The sequence below is a fragment of the Macaca nemestrina genome, chromosome 4, assembly GCF_043159975.1.
Source record: "Macaca nemestrina isolate mMacNem1 chromosome 4, mMacNem.hap1, whole genome shotgun sequence".
NCBI classification, from domain to species: Eukaryota; Metazoa; Chordata; class Mammalia; order Primates; family Cercopithecidae; genus Macaca; species Macaca nemestrina.
In genome coordinates this window covers 167,094,562-167,117,508 of record NC_092128.1, presented here as the reverse complement: position 1 = coordinate 167,117,508, position 22,947 = coordinate 167,094,562, and the positions used below count along the sequence as shown (strand labels likewise).

At 36.5% G+C, this 22,947-nt stretch overlaps 1 long non-coding RNA gene across 1 annotated transcript in view; it reads left to right on the top strand.

The window, feature by feature from the left end:
* Window positions 1–21,767, top strand: part of LOC139362597 (uncharacterized) — a 45,997-nt gene extending 24,230 nt beyond the window's left edge. The window contains exon 4 of the long non-coding RNA XR_011621757.1: window positions 21,683–21,767. This is a non-coding gene — a long non-coding RNA (uncharacterized lncRNA). The remainder of the gene's footprint in view (window positions 1–21,682) is intronic.
* Window positions 21,768–22,947: the final 1,180 nt, after the last annotated feature.

The window sequence follows — 22,947 nt, the reverse complement described above, 5'->3', positions numbered from 1 at the left end:
GCTCAGGGCACCCAGTTCATATCGAAACCTTAAGCCCATAAAATCAGCCACACTGTTTTTGTTGAGTCAAGTGCTACTGGCCTTCGTCAGCATTTTACAACTGCAGTTCCTCATTCTAAGTGGCCTGGTTTGTTTGAGACACTGTATACATTCAGTGTATTTAAGTTCTCCTTTTATTGCATATTTCTGTGTCATTTAATCTGAAAAAGATACAGATCTAAGTAACTTCATAAAAGTCAAAGATTTTGTTTCAAGATGATTGTCAGAAATAAAAGATAAAGTCATGACTCATACAGATATAAAAATGAATAAGCATTAAAGATTTTATTTAACTCATTCAGTGAGGGAAGAAGTTCAATATTGTAAGCGGGCACAGAGTGAATGAAAAGATTGGGCATATTTATACAGAGTTGTAAAGTAGCTCAGGAAAATAAACAGAGTTAGTATCAGATAACCCAGCAGGGTGTGCTGGATGTAGAAAAGGTATAGTTGAAAATCAGCTCAAAGGCAGTCAAATACTAGAATCAGATGATTTGGAGAGAATGTCCTCTGGAAAATGCATAGTTCCCACAGAAACATGTATTTTTCCTACATTCTTTTGTCACTAACACCAAAATAATGTTTGTGATTTTTATCTACCTAACTGGGGTGCTTTGGTTGTTCAAATTAAGGAGCCCCTCATTGCTCATGTTCCGAATGTTGCAGTGGTTGATTAGAACAGGTTTAAATCTGCTGGGCAAGGGGGCTCATGCCTGTAGTCCCAGAGTTTCGGGAGGCCAAGGCAGAAGGAGCTCTTGTGGCCAGGAATTCAAGACCAGCTTAGCTAATACAGGAAGATCTCATCTTTACAAATAATAATAATAGAAATAATAGAAAACAGATGTAAACCAGTTCAAATTAGGCCAGACTAAATGTCACAATAAAACTCTGACTTACAAATTCTATAGTAACCAGTCCAGGAAGCCAAACTGCAACCTCTGAAGCAATCAACCAAGAGTCAGAATTAATCTTTATTGCCATGTAGTGCCACCCTTTTTTTTTTTTTTTTTGAGATGGAGTTTTGCTCTTGTTGCCCAGGATGGAGTGCAATGGCGCCATCTCGGCTCACCGCAACCTACAAAGGATTCTCCTGTGTCAGCCTCCCAAGTAGCTTGGATTACAGGCATGTGCCACCAAGCCTGGATAATTTTTTTGTATTTAGTACAGACAGGGTTTCACCATGTTAGTCAGGCTGGTCATGAACTCCTGAGCTCAGGTGATCCACCCACCCTGGCCTCCCAAAGTGCTGGGATTACAGGCATAAGCCACTGTGCCCAGCCTGTATTTCTACCTTCTATACTTTCTGGTCTTACTCCCAATTCATAACCAAATGAAGTATCCCAAATATGCTCCTCAAGCCAATTGCATAGGATGGTCTACTTCTAGTTAGCCTGCCTCTGGCTTCCACATTCCAACAGCCTACAATATGAGCATACCTGGAGCCTTACCTTCTCTCACTCTGAAGCTTTCTGACTTCCCTGCCTCCTCTGAGGAGTGGCCAAATGCAAATGATGGTGGCTGACTCCCTGGCTACAGCAAGCTTTGAATAAACAGCCTCTGTTCTCATGTGGATAGGCTTTGCTTATTTCCACACCTCCCAACTATGAATAATAGTCAATAATAGTAACTTAGAAGGAGAAGAAAACTGAAACAGTTTAACATTTTTTCAAACACTCACCTTTGAGGCAGATTGCTTACAATCTGTGTATTGTAATACACATAGGCTGTCATTCAAGATTCATGTAGATGTGTACAGAATATATCTATGTATATTCTGATCATTAAGAAATTTTCAAACGAAACAAGTATTACCTAAATATTGCTTCTTTGCAAAGAGAGGATAGTTTTTATCAATCTTATTGTATTAGTTCATCCTCACACTGCTATAAAGATACTACCTGAGACTGGACAATTTATAAACAAAATAGGTTTCATTGACTCACAGTTCCACATGACTAGAGAGGCCTCAGGAAACTTACAATCATGGTAGAAGGTGAAGGGGAAGCACAGAAAGTCTGACATGATGGCAGGTGAGAGAGAGCACACAGGGGAAACTGCCACTTTTAAAACCATCGGATCTCACAAGAACTCCCTCACTGCCATGAGAACAGCATGGGGGAAACCTCTCCCATGATCACATCACCTCCTACCAGTTCCCTGCCTTGACACCTGGGGATTATAATTCAAGGTGAGATTTGGGAAGGGACACAGCCAAACCACGTCATTGATCACTGTACAATACTTCAATAGAATATTATAGTTCGCTAATATTTATGCTTTTATTTTTACTAATACCATACACATTTGTATATAAAAGTAAAATACTTTCATTAATACTGTATATACTTAATTTCATTCTAAATATTATTTTTGTTGTGCTTGTGGTCATTTATGTTTTATCATTCTATATTTTGTTTATCTTACCTTGTTATTTTCTTATTCATTTATTTCAAAGGTCTGTTAAAAGTAATATATTTTTCAAAGAACCAAATTTTTGGTTTTATTCATTTCTAATTTTGTCTATGTATTACAGTGTCGTGGCAACCTAATTCCACCTATTTTTACAATTAGAAATGTTTTTTAAACACTAATGTTAATGTAATAATCTCACAGTCATTATCTAACATTGAGTACAATTTCATGAGGTAAAGATCATGTTGATTAGTGATATCACATGTATCTTTGGAGACCTGGGTGCAGAGATATTCTGCTGAGTGCTGCCCTTCCAGTCTGGTCTTATTTTCATAAGTCCTTCTTCACTTAGACTGCCACATTTAGTGATAACCAGAGGTTAGACTCTGGTAAGAAGCCAGGCCTTTGTCTTGAATGCCTTAGTTATGATTCACACGACCGAAGTATACACAATTCTGGGCATATACATAAACACACATATATATATAGTGCTGAGCATAAAAAGAATATGTAGTTATCCCTTTTTTCTGTTAAATGTAATCTAGCTGATGAGATCAAAGACTACCTAATCACTTATATTAAAATTCAAATATGTTAAACAACTTTAAAGAGGAAAAATAAAATGCTGTGGAGGCCAAAAGAAAGGAGAAACCTTAACAGGTTGCAAAAATCATCAAAGCTCTTATGGAAAAAGCGATGTTGAGTTTGAACTTGATGGATGAATAAAATGTCAACAGGTGAGAAGAGTAGTGAGAGATGACAAGGCAGAAGTATAAACTGTGAGCAAAAAGTCTAGATGTTGGAAGAAGTGGAGATATTTGGAAAACAAATAAGTATGTCTGGACTGAAAGTCAGCATGGAGGAATAATATACATTAGAGCTGGAAAATATTTTAGAGTGATATTATTGGGACACTTGAAAGACAGTGTGAGTTTTAAAATTTTTATTAGCAATTATAATTCTTTCCCTGTGTGTCATTGAGAAATTGGTATAACTGCAAATTAGAAAATAGTTCATTGGGTAACGTACATTGCAGGACCTCAATCAGGATAGTGGCAGTAACAAGAGAAGAATGAGTGACAGTAGGAATTTTGGAGGTAGAAGCCATGGGAGTTTAAAAATAACTGGGTATGAGAAATAAGAAAGAAAATGAAACCAACACTGAACAAAGAAAATGTGGTACATATACACCATGGAATACTATGCAGTCATAAAAAGGAATGAGATTGTGTCCTTTGCAGGGACATGGACAGAGCTGGAATCCGTTATCCTTAGCAATTTAACACAGGAACAGAAAACCAAACACTGCATGTTGTCACTTATAAGTGGGAACTGAAGGATGAGAATACATGGACACATAGAGGGCAGAAACACACTCTGGGGCATTTTGTGGGGGGAGGGGGAGGGAGAGCATCAGCATAGCTAATGGATGCTGCTTTTAATACCTAGGTGATGGGTTGATCTGTGTAGCAAACCACTATGGCACACTTTTACCTGTGTAACAAACCTACGCATCCTGCACATGTACCTCAGAACTTAAAAGTTGAAAAGAAAAAAGACAGAAGGCAAGAAGATATGTTGATATGAAGAAATAGAAGTCCAGTTTTGTAAATGTTGCATATTAATTAGATGACACCAGGGAGTCGATCGTCCACATTCTCTGAATAACAAATGGAGGAGAATGAAAAACAAATATATATGTATGTGTGTGTATGTGTGTGTGTATATATATATATATTTCTGAATGTTTATTAGAATAGGAATATTAATTGATCCAGTGAAAGCAGATGTGATTTTCGCAACCCTAAAGGGAAAGTTAAACATACTTAGGGCCCTTTCCCACTTAGAGATACCTTGAATTTTGAACTTTATTTTCCCCAGTTATGTTATCTTTTTTTTTATTCAGAGTAAACTGATTATCAAGACAAGTGTCTCTTTCGCTGATAAATGCGGCAAGACTGCCAAATACTCATCAAAAATATTTTCTCCTTTCTTAGCACAAAGTTCTGCTTTTACTTGTAAAGTTAGGAAGGCCAGCTTTTAAATAATAATTGTTCTCTCACTTTCTCTTATCATATATCACATTTTGGCCCATAAAGTGAAGGCAGAAGTCAGAAAGAAATGCACACGGGCTCAGTCATCCCCTACTTTTGCTCATGCCCTTCTTCCTGCCTGAAACACTGATGTGATGGCTGGAGTTTTTGCAGCCATCTAAACAGCATAGAAATGAGACTTACATTAAAATTAAGAAAAAGCATGATGTTAAAGAGTTAGCATTCTCTTTGATGGCATCCTGGCCCTCTAATCTGGAACTCTGTACTCTGAATTTCTTGTACTTGAGAAAACATTACATTTATAATTCATGTAAGGCAGCTTTTTGTTGCTACTTGAATACAATTCCTAACTGATTAAATTAATTCAACGTTTTCCTGTGCCAATCTGCCATAATATGATTACGAGGATCTATTTGTCATCACCATGAGCAGTGTATCAATTTTAAGGAAAAGCAATATAAATATACCATGCTAAGCTACATAATCAATGTGGCCTAGTAATATGCATTAAACTAAAAAAAAAGACAAAAAAATAAGACATGCTTTTTGGATGACAGTGTCATTTATCACCTTGAAATGACTACAGTTTCTTATTGCAATCACCTTGGTTAATGAGTAGGAACAAACATATATACATCTAAATAAACATTCCACCAATCAGATACCCGCTGAGAAAGCATAACATCTTGATGTTTTTTCATTTTCTATTCCTAGCATGCTAGCCTCGTGCGGTATGAAATATATGCAGATACAGTCGAGGAAGGTAGAAAGCAATTTGATCAACTACTGGCTTGTTTCTTTTGAGATAAGCAGCGTGTGGAAAACAGTGACAAGGAAAATGGAGGTGCGCGCGCGCACACACACACACACAAAGGAAAACATAGAAAGCAGAAACCTGATACCTTATCTTGAATAATTTATCCTTTTTGTTATTTATATTTCCTGCACAGTAATTGGTAATGTTAAAAAAGGAAAATTTTGAATTTATGCTATTAAAGCAAAAACCAAAAAATGCAAATGCAAGTTTAAATATTAACGACAGTCTGAAATTCCCAAAGAAGTAACTCATCTTTTTTCTTATTTGATCACTGATGATAAATAAATATTGTTCATATTTACTAAATCTTTTCTTTATTCATATATTTAATATATGTTCTATTTTTTTGTGTATTATAGAATGAACAGAAGGAATAGAGAAAAATTCAAAATGTCTCACTTGTATTTCAAACATATTTGTTCTACCTATTCAACGAAACAAATCAGAAAGCTACTCTCTTTTTAATGTGTTATACTTCACCAGGGGAAAACAGAATATACCCACAAAAAATACTTGGTAAAATAAGAGACGCTAGCAGAAAATTTGTATGGCTTACTTTTGAGATATTCTTCTTTTTAGTTTCATTCAGAGCTCTTTTTTTTTTTTTTTTAACAGAAGTTCACACTTCACAACAGGTCTTAGGCGTGGTCCCTCATCCTCAGCTCTAGTTATCAAACCTGATCAGTTTAAAACAATAATTAGGATTCATAATCATTTTCAGTGATTGAGTTAGTCATAGACTTTAAAGAAGTTTTAACCAATAAGATCATTACAGATATCTGCTAGAAAGTTGTATGGAAGTTTACTCCAAAGGGAAGGAGGGAGAGGGGGAGGGAGGAAGGGTGGAAGAAGGGGGAGAGAGGGAGGGAAGAAGGGAAGAAGGGAGAGGAAGAAGGGAGAGCCAACGAAACAGTGAGAGAGAGATTTCTGCTGTTTATTGCAAATTGTAGATCTGGGACTACTGTAGCATCATAATCATCTGAGCTGAAAAATTCAGATCCCTGGATTCCTCTCCTGAGCTATTGATTCAGAATCTCTGGGGACTAGTGATCTGAAATCTTAAAATGTAATGTGCAATTTAGTTGCATCTTAGCTGTACAGCTAATAGACATACAATACACTTTTTGATATGCAAAAAGTCTTCTCTCCTTTGCATTAACAGGATACATGATCTCAATTCATTTAATATTATCAAAATGGCTAAGATACATAATCCCAATTCATTTAATATTATCAAAATGGCGAATTCGCCAACATTCAAAATCTTGCTTGTGACTCAAATCTAGATATTTTTACAATAATTATCTCTCTTCAACCACACACAACTTGTCTCACACACCTAAAATCCTGAAAATAATTAGCATCAGCAAATGCCAATTTCTAAGAATTCAAATAAGTTACTTCTGGTCATTGTAGTCAATTCTAGAATATTCCCCATTAAAAGTTTGGATTTGTTATTAACTTTATTTCAACAAATAAATGTTATTTAAGAACTTGTGACGGGAATGAGATTGTTAGTAATCAGTGCAAGTTCTATAGTTTGTAGAATAATCATTCTGCTAGCATAAGGAAATCAACTCAATTCTAATAATGTTAATTTAGTGTAGATTTGGATGATCACAATTGTTTCACCAAGTCTGTTGTCTTAATGACCAACAGAGCAGATGCTCCTCCTTCTCTTAAGCAATACTCATGGAGATAATTATTAGATTCAACACAGACAAAAGGAATGTGCTCTCAGCTGGGACTTGTTCCCAATAACTGGGCTGCAGCATCTGCCTGCTGATCAGTAGAACAAACAAGTGTGAGTTACAGAAAATAACCCACAGCTTTTAATATACCTGGTACAGTTTATTTGCATTCCGTGCTGATACAACGGCGAAGTGGGTTTGGAAATATACTACTGATAACATACTGTCATTTGTACCAGCAATGAAGCTGGTGATTAAACTAGCTTCATTTCTGAATATAGTTACTGAAAGATAATTACAGAAGATGCAAGCATCTAGAAATTAAAAATGTCAGCCACGCCCTCTGTTGAGATATTCTGCAGCAATATGACTTTTTCTTATGAAGCAAGTTGCTTTATTTCATCCTATGATGTCTTTGTTTAAATCAGTTCTAAAAAGCAGATTATATGCAAATGAACCAGAATGATTGGGAATACCTCACAATCTTAATGTTAAATATGCAGACCTAAGAATGTGTCCATGTTTCAGTGTATTGTGGTTCAGGATTATATTTGCATATTCATAATTTACATCTTTAATTTTTTAAAAAATACAAATGTAGGAGCACTTCTCTGCAGGTTCGATATCTTAGGCATTCTGATTTGAGGAAGTCCTTTTTTTCCCTGACAAAGTAAGATAACATTACTTTTCGCTGACATGACTAAAGTAACAGATTATGTTCAAGCACGATTTAGGTAAAATTACCAGAACACCATGTATTTAAAATTTTCCATCAGGATTTTTAACATATTATACATACTTAGCAACTTATGAAAAATAAGTGTCTTAATAGCTATTCATTCATAAACAAATGTATTTGTTCAAATTATTTCAATTTACATTAACAATTTAGTTTAAGTTTTGGGAAAGATAACATTCATGATGTCAAACAAGTATCTCTAGTTTCTAATGGTTCTGCAAGAGAAATTCTCTAATAATTGGTGTTTATAAAGAAAATGATTTTAACTGGAAATATCCAAAAAACTTTTTATTTAATAAACGGGCTTATGTGCTTTGTGCTTTGTAATGTGTATGTGTTTTGCTTCCTTAATTGAAAATGTTACACGTTTCTTAAGTGAAACTACTATGATCGGTTATACACCTGAAAAATATATACACTGTGATATACCACCGCATAGTTGCATTTAACATAAGCAACTACCTAAAAATCAGAGAAAGTCTTGCTAATTAAATTATCTTTTGATGGTCCCAAACTGGTCCTTAACTTTGTTTCCAGTTTCTAGACTATTGACATTTAAATATTCTTTCGGTAACTCCAATTACAAAACTCCTTTTCTATTTAAAATGTTTTGAGTTAAACCATCTTTAGTTTTTAGCCAACTTTAAGATATCTGATGTTAAAATTAAAATTAAATCGCTCTCTTAGCACATCAATACATTTGACATTATAAGATATGGGCACTTGCTACATAGCTAAACTTCTCAGATCAATTATAATCAAAATGGACTATGAAGCTGGACATAGTGTCCCCAATTATAATCAAAATGGACTATGAAGCTGGACCTAGTGTCCCATGCCCATAATCCCAGCACTTTGGGAGTCTGAGGCAGGAGGATCACTTGAGAGGACCACCCGAGTCTGAGACAAACCTGGGCAACAAGGCAAGACCCCAACTCTTCAAAAAATAAAATTAAAAGAAGTAGCCAGGTGTGATAGTATGTATCTATACTCCCCACTACTTGGGAGGCTGGAGTGGGAGGATTGGTTGAGGTCAGTAGGTCAAGGCTGCAGTGAACCATGATCACACCATTGCACTTCCGCCTGGATGACAGAGCAAGAACTTGTCAAAAAAAAAAAAAAAAAAAAAAAAAGAAAGAAAAAAAAAGAAAAAAGAGAGACAGAGAAATGGACTGTGATGACCAGAAGTAAGAACATTATTGGACATAAGACCATTATGCTATTAAAAAAATAAGTGACCATTGCAAACACATGAAAGTCCTATTCACTGAACAGCTAATTTAATTACAAGAAATTCAGAGTAAAATGTATCAAAGTCTTTGTCTATGGCAAACATTAGTACAACTTTTGTGCCTGTTTTCTTTCATATTACCTGCTCTCTCTTCCTCATCTTCACCCTACTCCACTAAACTCACTCTTTCTAGCCACAGTTTACTAATTCTTTACTGATCAGTTAACCTTACCTACTCCCTAAATCCACTCTCATGTTCTAGCCAATTCCATCTTTTTGAGATTCTAGAATGCCTATGGTTGTTTCATTCACTCTGGCAGCTAGTCACGTTTGCTCTTATTATTATCCTCTCAAAAAATAGCTGAGCATCTGTTATGGGTCAGAGATGATGGAATATAAATATATCGAGACAGGTTTCATGGATCTGTGCTTTCTGTCTAGTTTATTTTCAGTAACTGACATTTGACATAAGGTTATACATCAAATAAAAGTCAACATCCATTCCTAATGGTACTGAGAAAAATAGTTAAGATTTACTAAATTCTTAGTATCTGCTTAACACTACCCTAAGGATTTTACATGTGTTTTCTTCTCCTAAATGAACTTAATTTAAGAAGGTGTTAGCATTAAACAACTTTTCTTTTTCCTCACTGCCCCTTTAAACTAAGTCTGAAGATTCATTACTTCTACAAAGCCATTAGATGAACATTTGGGCTGGTGTAAAAACATTCTCAATCACTCTCGACAAATAAACATTCCTCCAGGTATTTTAAGTCCCAAACAATCCATGTCAGTCATTAAACTATTCATTCTAATGTAAAATAAAATTAAAATTCTTACATAATTTAGAACTTCTTATCTCCTCCAGCTAGATACTACTTCACACTTAGTGATTGGGGATGAAAGAGGAAATATGGCCAATTTCTTTGTTGTTGTTGTTGTTTTGTTTTTTTTTTGAGACAGAGTCTTGCTCTGTTGCCCAGGCTGGAGTGCAGGGGCGCAATCTCGGCTCACTGCAACTTCCACCTCCTGGGTTCAAGCGATTCTCCTGCCTCAGCCACTTGAGTAGCTGGGATTACAGGCGCCCACCACCACGCCCAGCTAATTTTTGTATTTTTAGTAGAGATGGGGTTTCACCATGTTGGTCAGGCTGGTCTCGAACTCCTGACCTCGTGATTCCCCTGCCTCAGCCTCCCAAAGTGCTGGGATTACAGGTGTGAGCCACTGTGCCAGGCCACAATATGGCTAATTTCTGAACTCTATCCTAGTTATACTTCTTCTGTATCCAAACATTTATGAGTTTCCCTACCCTTTCAGGATTTGAGCTAAGGAACAGGTAATTACCGGCAAGGAGAATTTGTTTTTGGCAAGTGTTATTGTCATCTGGTATCAGGACAAGGTGTGTGATTGTGAAACAGGCCTCGTTGTCTGGGGTACCTACTACCCAAAGCTCTTGGTCTTATGACCAAGGAAATCAAGGAATGGGGACACACCAAGGGTGAGACTGGAGCAGAGGTTTAATAAGCGGAAGGAAGAGAGAAAGCTCTCTGAGATAGAGAGGGGTCCTGTAGAAGGGTAGCCATTCTACAGTGAAATACAATAATTTTTACAAATGAGCTAGTGGGGAGGGGATTCTTTATCTACATAAGGCAAGAAAACCAGGTTAGGACTGGGTGTGTTAATTGCATAAGATGCAAATTCCTGACAGCCCCCACCCAGTCCTTCCAATGCACATGGGGGATCTTAGCCTAAGTTACTCCATGTTGCTTAATTTCCCTTAGTGCACATATGTTAGGGGGCAGGGGGCAGAATCTTCCCTTGTGGATGTGCCTGGCCCAGTGTAACTCTCCTTATCTGTGCAGCTTCAGGCATGTTCCAAGCAAGCCCTCCTGTGCAATCGTCCTTATCTGAGTATATCCAAAAAAAGATAAGAATGTGCTCACTGGGTTCTCTGTATGTATATAAAACTTGCTGATTACCCAGAAGGCCCTCTTTGGTGCTGGGTCTTGCTTCCCTTATCTATGCTTGCAGCTTGATCTTTTATGCTGCTCCTTTTCTTTTGTTAAGAGTTCTGCCAAGGTCCTTCCCCTAACTGCCTAGCTGATTTCTTTCTTTCTCCTCTCTCAAAGGGAGTTGATTCTTTTCTTCCATAGGCACTTTCTAGGGTTTTGTTTTTGTTTTTTATTTTTGTTTAGATTTCCCTTCCACTCACAACCTCTGATTTCCATTTCCTGGAGTCTCTTCCACGGCTGCTGCTCACCACTTTCTCCTCAGCAACTGCACTGCTTGTGCTAACCAGAGGTTTACCATTTCTAATAGAGTCAGCTGCACAGCACACTAAAAACTACCCCCTCACCCAACCAAAGACACTCCCTTCTAGTTTAGACTCTTGAACCTCTTCCAATTTTGATGTGGATGATGGGCTAAAGGCCTCTAAATCAGTTTTAAGCATCTCTCAACAATCTAACCCAAGTGCATTAATAAGATCAACAAATATTTACTGAGTGCTCAGGCACTGTTCTGGTCAGTGAGAAAACTTTAGTAAACAATCGGACAACAACCCCTGTCTTCATGGAACATAGATTTTTAATGGGAGACACAGAAAATAAATGAGTTTGAAAAAAGAAAAATATATACTATGTGCGATGGTTAAATTTTATGTGTCACTATGACTAGGCTATGGTGCCCAGTTATTAGCTCAAATATGAGTTAAGATTTTTTTCTGTGAAGGTATTTTATAGATGTGATTAACATCTACAATCAGTGGAATTTAAGAAAATTACATAGGTCTCATCCAATCAGTTGATTACAAAGTAATCAACTGAAATCATGATTGAATATACAGCCTGCTGGACTGCCCTTTAAATTTCAGACTCAAGATTACAACATCAATTCCTGTCTGAGTTTTCAGCCTGCCAGTCTGCTCTGTGGATTTCAAACTTGCCATCTCTCACAACCACGTGAGAAAATTTCTTAAAATAAATCTCTTAATAGATACCAAACCAAAACATATATCTCTTTCTCTATCATCTGTCTACTGTCTATGTATGTATGTATGTATCCATCTATCTATCTATCTATCTATCTATCTATCTATCTATCTATCTATCTATCATCTGTCTATTTCTTTATCTTATTGGTTATGTTTCTCTGAGAAACACTGATATTCTTTGGTGGATAATGATAAGTGCATAGTAGAAAAATAAAAACTGAAAGGAGCTTGCAGTCTATGGATATGTGTGTGTGGGGGCAGTGAATAATTGTTAGGTATTGTGTTTCAGAAAGGCCTCACCGGGAAGGGGACTTTGGAGGAAAGATAAGGAAAGGGGAGCCGTCTTGGGACTATGTACAGAGAACAGCCTTTCAGACAAAGTAAACAGCATTTGCAAATGGCTCTCAGCTAAGATCCTGCCTAGCTTGTTTAAGAAGCAGTGAAACCTATGGCAGTGAGCGAAGTGAGATAGAGAAAAGTAGGAAATGAAGTCAGACAAGTTACAGAGGCCAGATCAAAACGTGGAGAACGTGGTCAAAACTCTGACTATTAACTTAAAGAGATAGGACACTGACTGCAGGAAAATTTCCAGGAGAGGACTGGAGTGACTTTGGTTGTTCCCTTGAGAGTAGACAAAGGAGGGTAAAGGAAGGAGTAGGGAGAACAATTGGGAGGCTAATGTGTTAACCTAGGTGAGGGATGCCAGTGGCTTAGAACAGACTGGTCGCTATGAAGTGGTAAGAAGTGATCTGATTCTGGGAATATATTGAAAGTGGAGTCAGGACAATAGACTTGTGACAAGAGCTGGATTAGAACAAAAACAAAAGTCCAGGATGACAGCCACCATTTTGGCCTGAGCAATTTGAACAAAAGAATAGCCGTAGGCCAGGCGCGGTGGCTCAAGCCTGTAATCCCAGCACTTTGGGAGGCCGAGGCGGGTGGATCACGAGGTCAGGAGATCGAGACTATCCTGGCTAACATGGTGAAACCCCGTCTCTACTAAAAAAATACAAAAAACTAGCCGGGCGTGGTGGCGGGCGCCTGTAGTCTCAGCTACTTGGGAGGCTGAGGCGGGAGAATGGCGTGAACCCGGGAGGCGGAGCTTGCAGTGAGCCGAGATCACGCCACTGCACTCCAGCCTGGGAGACACAGCGAGACTCCGTCTCAAAAAAAAAAAAAAAAAAAAAAAAAAAAAAAAAAAAAAAAAAAAAAGAATAGCCGTTAGTTGAGATGAAAGAGATGCAGAAGCGGGTGGGGAATGGGGAACTGATGGTTCTACTTTGCTTCAAAAAACAGCAATTACAAATGTTTTAACATTTTATTCTGTTATAGGAATGTTAACTTATTTGATCATTATAAAAGCCATGAGGCTAATAATATTATCCCAATTTCACAGAATAGAACAGAGAGATTATAACATTTTATATGTATATGGTATTCTTCTCAAATTACAAACAGAATTATTGAGTATATTTGATTAACAACCAATCTTTGTGCGCGGGTTGGCTTGGGTCATGACGCTCAGTAGGCAAGGCAATGTCTAGAAGAAAGATCTAGAAACTTCCTCTTTGTACTCAGAGGGGTTGTTGTTGTTTGTCTCAACCAGAGGACTGCCTTTCATTTTAGGTTTTAATGTTCACATACACCTAAGTACTAAAGGAAACATTTCTCCAAATTTTATCCATGGATTGTTTAGCCCTATCTAGATTTTCTGATTATTTATACATATTTCCAGACAAATATCCAATAGCAGCACCTCTGCATTTCCACTGCTTTTAATGTTTCACTTACTCTTACTTTTTACTGTGGTAAGAAATGGCACCAAAACTTAGAAAATGACAACAAACACAGATTACTTGCATGTGTTACTTGAGGGCTATGTGTAAGTTGAGCTAAGTGGGTTGTGTCTGATAGGCTAAGTTCAATTAAGCTCTATAACTTCTTATTCTTGAATCCAAAGTCAGAGGTAAATAGGGGAAATATAACTACACCCCAGGCCCCTGCAAGATTGAAAGATATGTTGATAATACCCAATGCATGTGGGATGGGAGTTAAATCCAAGTTCCATTTAATCTCAAATGATAGGGTGACTTGCGTTCATATCTGGGTTAAATATTCCCTAATAAAAAACAAACAACAAACAAAACTGTTCTGAATCCTAATAATAGTATAGGATATGAGCAGTACAGCTGTGGAGGAAAATCTGGAAGATGGGAAATTTCTAATGTAAGATTAATATTGTAAATCAAGAATTGTCTTCACTTTCTCTCATCCTCTATTTCTTCTCTATTCTGATTTATACTAGTTTAATAAACCACTTTGGGGCTATATTACATTTCATGTACTATTTACCAAATTTATATTGTTCCTGCAGTTTTTCTTTTGCCACAGACTGTGAAGCCATGGAAGACCTAGAGTTACTGAAACTATATATATGTACTTTGGGAGTGTGAATTCAGTAACGTGTGTATGAGTTAGTTGAGCCAAATAACTTGCACCTAGGACTTCTGATAATCAATTCAAGTATCTTTCTACTGTTATTTTCTTTTACCAAATACTTAGTTACTGTTGATGAATTGGGAAATAACATTTTTGGATATTCACTTAAATTAATCTAAAATAGAAAGTTAACAAAAAGCCCTTAAGTTGTTAAAATACACTTTCTACTTAACCTTGAAGAACATGTTGAATACAACATCCAGAGTGTCACTATCAAAGTGTCACTACTCAATATCCTCTCTTTCACCCTCAGCAAATATTTCCTTGTGATGCACCCAGAAACCAAAAATTAACCTCCAGATTCGTATAATCCAGGTTCTCTTCTTTTTAAGCATATCAGGCCATATCAGGGATATAAATTATCTTCTGATACTTCAGCTAATGATCTGATCAAAATATCATGATTTCTTATAACTGTACTACATTATAATGATTTCATAAACTGGAGCTTGTTTTGCTAGGAAAAGCCAAGAAAAGAGCAAGCAGCAATTAAACATGAGCTCCTTTCCACACAGACCAAGGACTTAGGGTGGTGGAAAATAAGAGCAACTGTTGAAAAAATTACTTGCCTTTTTGTTTATAATCTTTTCTCCAAAAGACTTCAGTATATGCTTAAGGTAGGCTAAGGGTCTAATTATCCATTAAACTTTCTGGAACTCAACTTGTGATTTTTAAATAAAACATATTTTTTAGAGTTTCTTTGTAATTATTAAATAATTACATTTCTGGGGCTTGACGTTTCTCCAAGTCATGAGGGTACCAAGATCATTAACTGTTCATGTGAAAATACTACCTAACCTCTCTTTGTGTATTAATAAGTTTTATTTTATTTTATCGCTTAAATATCGATTCAGAATAAATGTTATTCTGAACTAAGTACTTATACCTGATTCGCAGAGGCCTTTATAACCTAAATTCTTTGAGAAATTGTATTGCCTGCCAGCTCTATACTCTGTCACAATATTCCATGTGTCATTCTGGCACATTAGAGCTTTTACCACAATATAGAAGCTTTGCTTTCAGCTTTCGTAACATTTAAAATTTGCACATTTATTATACTTAGTTTACACATAACCCACCCAGTAATTATTTCTTTAGGATTTACTATGGGGGAAAAATAAATAAATGAATATCCTATGCCACATGACCCTACCTACATTCAGCATATTTCCTCAGGTGTATTTAAATAAATATGTAAAATGTTCATGACAGAATCAGGTTAATGTTAGCAGGAGGCATTTAATGCAACAGAAATGAATAGGCAATTACTTTTGGTTGTAGCAATAGTTTAAGACTCTTAACAGTGGTACCTTTGAACCATAAGATCTTTGCAAAAAAGGAGATGTTAATATTCTCTAAGGATGAGATACATGTATGTTTAGATAATTTTAACTTTTAACATTATCACTTGCACGTTTCTACAAATGACTTACAATAATTGAATGACCTCAATTCTACGAATTTTAGGCTGCATAAATACATGCACATGCACACGTGCACAGACACACGCACGATGCTATGTTCTAGCACATTATTTAGATCCTCAAAATATTATTGTCATTGACCTTATTATTTTGAACATATTCTACACGTTAACAAGTAAACTGGCCAGGCGCCGTGGCTCACGCCTGTAATCCCAGCACTTTGGGAGGCCGAGGTGGGCGGATCACGAGGTCAGGAGATCGAGACCATCCTGGCTAACACGGTGAAACCCCGTCTCTACTAAAAATGCAAAAAATTAGCCGGGCCTGGTGGCGGGCGCCTGTAGTCCCAGCTACACGGGAGGCTGAGGCAGGAGAATGGCGGGAACCCGGGAGGCGGAGCTTGCAGTGAGCCGAGATCACACCACTGCACTCCAGCCTGGGCGACAGAGCTAGAATCTGTCTCAACAACAAGAACAACAACAACAAAAAAACAATGTAAACTCCCAAATATGTACGACTCTTACACATCACATCAATCAAAAGTATCCAAATCTGGCCGGGTCCCGCTCACGCCTGTAATCCCAGCACTTTGGGAGGCTGAGGTGGACGGATCATGAGGTCAGGAGATTGAGACCATCCTGATTAACATGGTGTAACCCCGTTTCTACTAAAAAAATACAAAAAATTAGCCGGGCGTGGAGGCGGGCGCCTGTAGTCCCAGATACTTGGGAGGCTGAGGCAGAAGAATGGCGTGAACCCGGGAGGCGGAGCTGGCATTGAGCTGAGATCGTGCCACTGCACTCCAGCCTGGGATACAGAGCCAGACTCCATCTCACAAAAAAAAAAAAGGTATCCAAATCCCCTTTGGGAGGTGAATACATAAGTTAACTGTGGTATATTCAGACAGCAAAATATCTTTCAGCACTAAAAACAAATGAGCTATGAAGCCATGAAAGACACAGAGGAAGCTTAAATGCATATTACTAAGTGAAATAAGATAATCTGAAATGTCCAATTATACGACATTCTGGAAAAGGCAAAACTAAGGAGACAGTAGAAAGATCGGTGGTTGCCGGGGATTAGATTGGAAAAGAAATGAATAGGCAGAGCACAGAGGACTTCTAGGGCAGTGAAAGTATCTGAGACTGTAATGGTAGATGCACGTTATTATACATTTGTCCAAACCCATATGAATACAACACCAAGAGTGAACCGTAATGTAAATTATGGACTTTTTGTGACTATTATGTGTCAATGTAAGTTTATCAATTGCAGCTAATGTGCCACATTGGTGGTGCATATGGATAATAGTGGAGGCTATGCATATGTGTGGGAGGTGGGGTTAGACGATATGTAAGAAATCTCTGTACCTTTCTCTCAATTTTACTGTAAACTAAAACACCTCTAAAAATTAACGTCTTTAAAAAATAATAATAAATATAACATGAGCAGAGAAAGGCTTAAGTTTCTTTTTCAACATCTTGGAATAAATGAAAGGTGTTTTTTATTTTGAGACGGAGTTCTGCTCTTGTTGCCCAGGCTGGAGTGCAATAGTGCCGTCTCGGCTCACTGCAACCTCCACCTCCCAGGTTCAAGCGATTCTCCTGCCTCAGCCTCCCGAGTAGCTGGGGTTACAGGCATGCGTCATCACGCCGGGCTAATTTTGTATTTTTAGTAGAGACGGGGTTTCTCCATGTTGGTCAGGCTGGTCTCGAACTCCTGACCTCAGGTGATCCACCCGCCTTGGCCTCCCGAAGTGCTGGGATTACAGGCATGAGCCACTGCGCCCCGCCAAAAGATGTTTCTTAAACATAATTTCAGAATATATGCATTATCTATGGGAACCTAATTAGCATCACACTGGCTAAGGGAGTTTAACTTCTCTAATGTGTATGGAAAATGCAAAGACTTTTCTGTAAATTATTTTCTTATGCTGGGAGGAAATTTATAATCCCAAGGTAGAGGCAAACATATACTATACATATAATATATATTTGTTACATCACATATACATTATATTGTATGAAATGTTAATATATATAATAGGCATCATATATTGATTTAATATGTAAGCATAATATATTACATATTTTATAAATATAATATAATTCTATATTTAATAATATTACCTAAATATATCTTCTGATTCAGTGTCTTCACCCTACTGCCTCCTTCTTCCAAATTTGCCTTGTGCCTTTAAATCACGACGTCTAGGGTGTCTCCAACCCAACAGCACTTGAGTCTCTAATATCCTATTTTCTAGTCTAGTGCTTCACTGTTTTATGGTCCTCGATGCTGGTCCTCTTTAGATTATTTTTTATGTAACTGTACTGTGGTCAATGCCTCCATTTGCACTGATCACATCTGGCGCCACTCACTCCACTGACATTAAATTACTATGGATGTTTTAATACACAGTGCAGCTAACAGATCTGCCATTATCACTAACAGTCTTGATTCTTTTATCACAACTAGTGGTACAGCTTTTGTCTAATTGTTTCTGTTGAGTTAGCTACTGCTGTTGTTGGGTTTTTGTTTGTTGGTTTTTGTTTTTGATTTTGTTACCACCATTCTCGTACTTAAATTCTAACAGTAAACTTTCTGCCACTTTTAATTACCATTGTTCAGGTCAGTCAATTCAACAGATATTTCTTAAGCATCTAGACTAACCACCCAGGATTAGTACTATGTATGAGGGAAACACACACAGTCCCAGCCCTCAGGACATTAATAATTCTCAGGTAGAGGCAAACAGATATCATATCTCAGTAAGCATTTTACAAATGAGTGTTCATGATTTTACAGTTGCTTCTGCTCATGCCTTCTGGCACTCAGTCACTGCTCCATATCCTAAAAATGTTGCTGTGGACAATATAGGGATTAGAAACACATTATTTATTAACTAAAATAGGTCCTTACTTAGGGTTCTTCAAAAAGCTATCACTGCCTCATATTAAAATACTTCTACCTTTATTTTCTATCTTGATGCTTTATCTGTGTTTTCCACACAGTTATTTATAATGTCTCTCCTTTCTTTTTCATTTTCTGGCACACTTACACTTATGAGTGTAAATGCCAGAAAATGCCAGAAAACACTATAAATAGTAAAGCAAACTTTTAAGTTTTTTGTTTGTTTGTTTTACTTTTTTACCTCTGCCAGTACATAACAACTTTTAAGCTTTTGTACACACCATTTTAAAATGTAAAAATCCCCAAAATGTTTTCTCTCTGTTATCGCCATGTAATACATTTAATAAAATTCACCTAGATTTTTAAAAACATTACAATCCATTAGCAAAATTATAATTTTGTGTTAAATAATATAGAAATTCAATATAGAAGTTATAGTACTGGACTGTTATATTCCTTTTTATGCCTCGATTGAAGACCAATCCATAGAAGAAATTTTATTTTAAAATTAAATTTCACAAGTTATTTAAATACAAATCTCAAAATATAAGAATGTATAGGCTTTGTGTCATAATAAGTTAAAAATGGCATCTTTATATCTTTACTCAATTGTAATACATCACAAATATTTATAACTTAGCTTCAAAGTAACAAACGTAAAAAACTAGTAGTCAAATGAGGACATTTCAACAATTTTTGTCTTAATTATTTTTATTATCCTGTTTATAAAATAACTGTTTTTCATACTCTCCTGTGAAAGAAATTTAAAATTACATTACATATAAATCTATACATGGAAAATAACATGAAGAATTACCGCAATAACAGAATTAATGTAAAATATGTAACTCCTTCATCTAAATAAGTTGGTTCAAAGCTGTTCAGTGGCTTTCGCCTGTAACCCCAGCACTTTAGGAGGCTGAGGCATTCAGATCACTTGAGACCAGGAATTCAAGACCAGCCTGGCCATCATGGTGAAAACTCGTCTCTACTAAAAATACAAAAATTAGCCAGACATGGTGGCACATGGCTGCAATCCCAGCTATTCAGGAGACTGAGGCACGAGAATTACTTCAATCTGGCAGGGGGAGGTTGCAGTGAGCCGAAAATACGCCACTGCACTCCAGCCTGAGTGAGAGAGCAAGACTCTGTCTCGAAATAAAATAAGCTGGATAAATATCTTCTTGGCTTGAATTTCCAGGTATCTTTCCAATTTTATGTGTGTTACCAGAGTCCTAATTATATCTCATTTTATCCTTATTGTATCTGATGCCAGTGCATTTTGTTATCTAGTATTTAAACATGGATGCTACAGCATTCATACATGGCAACACAATTAATATGAAAAGAATAAAAATGTGACAATCAGTGACTAATGGCTTGAGATTTATAACACCATTGAGAGATTTTATTGATTTAAAGTTCATCTAGGATACAGATTAAAATTATCATCTAAGTTCAAAATAGAAATATCCACAGTGATACAATCTGCTTTTCTTCAAAGTTTATTATTTTTATATAGTGACACTTAGTAAAATTATTTATGTTCTCATTTCAGTGTGCATGAATAAGAGAATGTCTGTGTTACTTCAGAATATGTTTGTAAGGGCTGGGCGCGGTGGCTCACTGCAGTAATCCCAGCACTTTGGGAGGCCAAGGCGGGCGGATCATGAGGTCAGGAGACCAAGACCATCCTGGCTAACACAGTGAAACCTCGTCTCTACTAAATATACAAAAAATTAGCTGGGAGAGGTGGCGGGCGGCTGAGGCAGGAGAATGGAGTGAACCTGGGAGGCGGAGCTTGAAGTGAGCCAAGATCACGCCACTGCACTCCAGCCTGGGCAACAGAGCAAGACTCTGTCTCAAAAAAAAAAAAAAAATTGTACGTAAGAAGGGAGTAGAATATGTAGGACATATTTTATATTTTGAAGAAAAATTATTATTTGATTTTTACATTTATAAATGACCTTTTGTATAAAAATATTCAACAGCCAGCCTGAAGATGAATTTGTATTTCTTTAATATTTAATTTAGTGAAATAAAGTCCAGGACTGAGTATTCTAAGATAACTTTCTGTAATCATGGAAATGTTCTATATTAACACTGTGTACAAAAACAGTAGCCACAAGCAATACATGGTTCGCTAAGTTCAAATGCACATTAATTAAAGCTTAATACGTTTAAATATTGAGCTCCTGAGTAACACTTGCCACGTCTCACATGATCAAAAGTGACTTATGACTACCATCTTGGGCAGTGGGGATATGTATTTCCATCATTATAGATATTTTTCTTTGAGTACTGTGTTGTGGATCATTTCATGTAGTGCATCTAAATATTAAATGAATTCAAGTTAATCTTCAGGCTGGCTATTGAATATTTGTATACCAAAGATAATTTTCAGATTCAGAAAGGAAAGAATGATTTTGCAGAATGTAAATATATATCTTAGCACATACATAGAAGTGTGTTAAAACTGGTCAATTTAATATGCTTTGGTTCCCAGAAAAGGAAGTCAACCTACCTCAAATATAACCCTGTTTCTAATCTCTTATTTGAAGGAATAGTAATTCTAAATAATATCAGAGCTCTAAGATGATAAAGATTTATAGAATGAGATCTGTGGAACATTAAACATACTCTTGAAGTAATTAAAGAAACTATAACACAGTGAAGTAAAATTCTCCATATAGACTTCTGCTTCTATACAAACTAACTGTTTGGATTTGCCTTCTCACACAGAATATATATGCTCTAACTATTTTCAGAAATTGAACATAGGCAGCACAAGACTATTCCTTGAAAGAAGAGAAATACATAAATGAGCCCTGTGATTTTCCTTGGTATCTTCCTTGAAGCAGTTTTCTTTTGCAGCACAGTGAAGTGAATCTCAGACAAAAGAGTCATCTCCGTGAGCAGAGAAAGGAAGGCGTGTAGTTCTGGACTGCTGAAGTGGATCAGATTAGTAAGGCAGCTTACCCAAGAAGAGGAAATCATGAAAGGTAAAAGGTGGGCAGAAATCTGCATAAGAATTCACTATGTGTTCTAATCTGAAGCCTAAACTGTGCCGGCCCAGTGGCAAAAACTCCATGAGGACTAATAGTTATCACTGACAAAGCCTAAATGTTGAGCAGTAATACCATTGGTCATGCTGTACTGATGTACCCTGGAGTTCCAGCTCAGTCAGAGTGAAGAGACCTCACTGAGTAAATGAGTGATCAGCTAAGAGTCGATTAAGATCAAACATAGAGAAAATTACCACCCTACAAGAACAAACTACCATGAATTTGAAGTTAAAATATTTCTGCAAGAGAAATATAAGGCCAGTCACTTTGCTGGTAAATTTCACTAAGGAAGGAAAAACCCACCAATTTTATAAAACGCTATTAAGAAATAGAAAAGGAAGGATCACACCTCAGTTTGATTTGTTAGGCCAGAATAACACTGCTATCAAAATCTGTCAAAGGCAATGTAAGAGTATACTTCTACAGATCAATATCCCTCATAAATATTGACACAAAAATATCTAACAAAATTTCAGCAAACTGAATCCAAGTACGTGAATTACTAAGTGGTGTTGATCCACAGCATTTAAGAGTTTTTGTTTGTTTATATTCATTCTGTAGTCAGTTTAATCTCTTAAGGTAAAAGAGAGATAAAAAAAATCAGATCAAATTAACAGATGATTTTTAAATTAAAACTCAACAAAAACTCTTGTTAAAAACTCTTGGTAATGTAGAAATATGCAAAAATTTTCAATCTGATAATGCAGATTAAAACTTGGCATTAACATGCTACTTTGTGTTGAAATAAAGAACAATTTCCTTTTAAAATCTAGAAAAAGTTGTGATGATCAGTCTGACAATTTCTATTCAGCATTGTCCTGATGGTCCCAGCGAGTAAGTGAAGTAATAGAAGAAAATATTAATAAAATGTTTAAAGACTGGAAATAAAACTGACCTGTTCATATATACAAAAATATTTTATATAGAAAGTCCTGAAATCTACAATATCTATTGTACCATTAAGTTTGTCTTTTTTGAACTTCAAACCAACAAAGATCAGGAAAGACAAAGAAGGGCATTACATAATGGTAAAGTGTTCAATTAAACTGTTTTGTATTATTTTTAAATTTTTAC